Source organism: Penaeus japonicus, unplaced genomic scaffold (assembly GCF_977035675.1).
Source record: "Penaeus japonicus unplaced genomic scaffold, GWHDUDI00000001_assembly GWHDUDI00000009, whole genome shotgun sequence".
Taxonomy (NCBI): domain Eukaryota; kingdom Metazoa; phylum Arthropoda; class Malacostraca; order Decapoda; family Penaeidae; genus Penaeus; species Penaeus japonicus.
In genome coordinates this window covers 8,247,897-8,252,896 of record NW_028234411.1, presented here as the reverse complement: position 1 = coordinate 8,252,896, position 5,000 = coordinate 8,247,897, and the positions used below count along the sequence as shown (strand labels likewise).

General features: G+C 41.5%; 1 non-coding gene across 1 annotated transcript; it reads left to right on the top strand.

Moving 5' to 3' along the window:
• Positions 1-3,313: 3,313 nt before the first annotated feature.
• TRNAM-CAU (transfer RNA methionine (anticodon CAU)) lies at positions 3,314-3,386 on the top strand. Its single transcript has one exon. It is a non-coding gene; the product is annotated as a tRNA-Met (tRNA).
• The last annotated feature ends 1,614 nt before the right edge of the window (positions 3,387-5,000 follow it).

Sequence of the window (5,000 nt, the reverse complement as noted above, 5' to 3'; positions counted from 1 at the left end):
CAAACCACACATACACTCAAACACACTCACGTACAAGCACAAACAGATACACACGTGCGTACGGAGAGCATCAAAGTTAAGGGTCGATGGAGATCTTTGTGACGTCATATAAACTTGACCAGTTTTTAGACCGTCTTTCGCTCGATCAATTTGTGCAATAGAAGCCGTGCCCGAATATTGCACAAATGACCCACCAATCACGAGCCTCCACTCGGGAAGGGGCGGGCAGAGGCTGTTGCCCTTCGACGCTCCTCCTCCTCCTGGGAAAAGGCTGTGGTTGGTGGTCACCCTTGCAGCGACCGTGCTAGGCTTCTCTTGCACAAATTGATCACGCGAAAGACAGTACAAAATCGGTCCAAGTTTTCATGACGTCATAAAAGCCTCCATTGACAGCGACTCTCCCATCTCCTCCTTTATTCCTCTCTGTCTGTCCCTCACTCCCTTTCTCTTTTCCCCTTCTCTTTTTCTCTTTCTCTTTCTCTCTCTCCCACTCTTTCTCTCTTCCTTTCTCTGTCTCTCTCTCTATTTATCTATCTATGAATCTACCTATCTATCTATCTTTCTATATGTATATAGCCACGTCTGAAATATACTATTTGCACGTTCATCATAAGCTGTGGTAAGTTGCTGCAGCTTTGATTTGTAACGGTGGAGGGCACTCTCCGGGTTGAGGAACGGATGATTCTTCGTAAATTTCCGACTTTTTGACTTAATACTTCTTTGCCTGTGTTTGAGGGAGCGAGAGAAAGAAAGAAAGAAAGAGTGATTGAGGGGGGGAGCAAAAAGTAAAGAGCAAGTGATATGTAATGAGTAAGGAAGTGAGGGACAGAGAAAAAGAGAGGAGGGGGATAGAGAGTATTGTATGACGTCACAAAAATTCCGACCGTTTTTGCACCGTCTTTCGCGTGATCAATTTGTGCAAGAGAAGCCTAGCACGGTCGCTGCAAGGGTGACCCACCAACCACAGCCTTTTCCCAGGAGGAGGAGGAGCGTCGAAGGGCAACAGCCTCTGCCCGCCCCTTCCTAGAGGCTCGTCTTTTGTGCAATATTCGTGTACAAATTGATCGCGCGAAAGGCGGTCCTAAAAATGCTTAAGATTTTATGACGTCACAAAGATCTCCACCGACCCCTAACTTTGATGCTCTCCGTACGTACGTGTGTATCTGTGTGTACTTTTACATGAGTGTGTGAATGTATGTGTGTGAGTGTAGGAGAGGTAGAAGAGAGCAAGAAAACACTGAAATAATGAATATGAGACTTATTCAGACAATAAGTGAAAAGTAAAACGATTAGAATAACAGATAAGCAGAGAGAGAGAAAGAGAGAAAGTGAGGCAGAGCGAGGGTAAAGAAGAGGTGAGAGATTACTAAGGTAAACACTGATAGAGATAGAGCTTATCCTCATGTATGATTGTGGAAACATTTGTGACGTCAAACAATCTTGGACAGTTTTTGCACCTTCTTTCGCTCGATCAATTTGTGCAACAAAATCCGTGCCCGAATATTGCCCACCAATCACGAGCCTCCACTCGGGAAGGGGCGGGCAGAGACTATTGCCTTTCGACGCTCCTCCTCCTCCTGGGAAAAGGCTGTGGTTGGTGGGTCACCCTTGCAGCGACCGTGCTAGGCTTCTCTTGCACAAATTGATCACGCGAAAGACGGTGCAAAAACGGTCCAAGTTTTCATGACGTCATAAAAACTTCCATGGACAGCGACTCTCCAACTACCCCCTTATCCTTCTTTCTGTCTGTCCCACACTCCTTTTCTCTGTTATCCTTACGTCTCCGTTTTTCTTCTCCCTCTCCTTTTTTCTCCTCTTTTTTCTTTCTCTTGCTCCCTCTTTCTCCACAGCGAATCATTACCCCCATAAATTACTTTTTTTCACTCTGTCGCTCACTTCCTTTCTCTTCACACGTCATTTCTTCGTCTTTCTAATTCTTTACTTTTCCTTTCATCCTCTCTTTCTTTCTATTCTTTATCATCATCATCGTTTCTTCTCTCACCTTCTCTTTTTCTCTCTCTCTCTTTCTGTATATGTATGTTTACGTAAGTATTGTGTGCATGAGTATGTGTTTGGAGTTATGATATAATTACATAGATCATATCATTACTAAATGCAATTCAAAGACATACTCTCAATTTAAAGTTCATCATTTTATTCAAAGGGACGACACTAAAAACTCAAACTATGCTTGTGAATTTGATAGTAGATATTAGTTTTAAAATAATTCTATGTCAGACGTGAAATAAGGGTGTCCCATCCCGTAGACTATTCACACCATGACTGATATATTTTCCTCATCTTTTACATTAGACGAGTTGAATTCTAAATTCTACGAGTACTCTTGTCCCAGAAGACTCTCACTGATTCTCTTCACATGATTTTCCTTTCCCTATCAGTTTCCCTCAGCATCTTCAGTATCGGAATCTTGGCTAAAGAAACCCATCTTTCACAATTTGAGGATTCTTGGTATGTGTGTTAGACGTGCAACTCATGAGGCAAATGTTGCACAAACTGATCGTGATAAAACTGGTACAAAAAGAACCAGGTTTGCGTGACGTCACAAAATCTTCTACTCAAGAGTAAGAGCAGGACAGCGTAAAGAAATTTCAGCCTTAATGACCACAGTCAGCGATATATTTGCATATATCTAAAGCCAGAAAGCTACCTGCTTCTATCCTTTAGATAAAACCAGCCACATATCAATCTATCTATCTATCCATCTATTAATCTATCTATCTATCTATATGTATATATATATATATATATATATATATATATATATATATATATATATATATATATATAAATCTGTGTGTGTTTGTGTGTATATATGTAAATATATATATATATTATATATATATATATATTATATATATATATTAAATATATATAATATATATAAAGAGAGAGAGAGAGAAGATATATACATCCATACATATATATATATATATATATATATATATATATATATATATATATATATATATATATATATATATACATACATAGATATATGTATGTATGTATGTATATATGTATGAATATGTTAAAGAATATATGCATATGCACATATATATCTGTGTGTACATGTATACATATACATATATATATGTATATATATATATATATATATATATATATATATATATATATACATACATATATATATACATGTGCGTTTATGTACGCATAGTCGGTAAGGCGTCCCTCGATGTGGCCCACATGGAAGATGAAAGAAAAAAGAAATATGCATAAAAATTCAATCCTATAATCGAGAAAGATATTTTCATATTTATCTCACTCCAGAACCGCCTCGATGGCGCAGTAGGCAGCGCGTGAGTCTCATAATCTCAAGGTCGTGAGTTCGATCCTCACTCGGGGCATGGAATTTTAAGCAAGGAGACAAGAGGACACTCAGGAAAATAGGAATCATTCCCTCCTATGCACTGAATGGCATTCCGGACACTGGGATCTTCCTGCCCCTTCGTAAGTGGAGGCTCGGAATTGGTGGGTCAGTTCTGCAATACCCGAGCACGGCTTCTGTTGCACAAATTGACCACGTGAAAGCTTCTATAACTAAACAACTATACAAGTTGTATATAAACGAATGGTAGAAAAAATATGAAAGGATCATCAGGAAATAATCCATAACCATAACCACATCAAGACACACAATTACACACACGGTGATATACATACACACACATCCACAGCCTCACACATGCACACACACATCCATGTGTGTGCGAAAAGAAAACGGCTTTTATAACGTCATGATATCAATTTGTGCAAAAAAAAGCATAGCACGCTTGCTGCAAAGGTGCACGGAGGATTAGCGTCGAAAGCAACAGCCTCTTTCTCTCTCTCTTTCTCGCTTTCTTTCTCTCTCTCACTTTCTCTCTCTCTTTTCCTCTCTCTCTCTCTTTGTTTGGGTTGCATTCTCATGCCTCTCATGATTATTGTTTGCCTATATGTTAATCACCTCTCTAATTTCTTTATTATCTACTTATTCTCCGAATAAGTCTCATATTCAATCACTAACTCTTCATTTAAGTATTTTCTTCCTCTATTCTAGCTCTCTGACACAAACACACATACATACAAAGTAAGGGGTCGATAGAGATCTTTGTGATGTCATAAAATCTTGACCAGTTTTTAGACCGACTTTCACGCGATCAATTTGTGCAACAGAAGCCGTGCCTAAATATTGCCCACCAATCACGAGCCTTCACTCGGGAAGGGGCGGGCAGAGTCTGTTGCTTCCTCCTGGGAAAAGGCTGTGGTTGGTGGGTCACCCTTGCAGCGACCGTGCTAGGCTTCTCTTGCACAAATTGATCACGCGAAAGACGTACAAAAACGGTCCAAGTTTTCATGACGTCATAAAAGCTTCCATTGACAGCGACTCCCCCACCTCCCCCTTTACTCCTGTGTGTCCCTCACTCCCTTTCTCTTTTCCCCTTCTCTTTTTCTCTTTCTCTTTCTCTCTCTCACTCTTTCTCTCTTCCTTTCTCTGTCTCTCTCTCTCTATCTATCCCCCGCAATAAGGAACCGCCTTGTCGTGGCGCGGGGGCTCGAACTCCTTCCTTGGAAGAGCCCATTCTAGAATTGGCCAGTCTCTCCCTCCCGTTGAGGTGGCCTTCTAGCGGTTGATTCTCCGAGGGAGGACGACTAAGCGTTCCTAGGTGCTGATATAGTAGGTGGGATCACACACACCCTGGTCCTCCCCCCTGGGGGGCACACACCTGCCCACGTGTTTGCCGTGCGTGGCGCCCCTGTGCGCTGGGAGACGGGAGTCCTGGAGGTTGAACGATGCCGCGTATGAGTACGCCCTGCGGCTAGCAACACACCTCTTTGGTCCTCTATTCCAGCAAGACGGGTGGCCTGATCTCGGCTCGATTAGGTCAATCGGCTGGTCTCTCTTTTGAGCTAGGCTAGGGTCAAGCAGCTTCTGTCTTGCAGGCAATCGCATGTATTTGCGAATTCCTCTATCTATATAT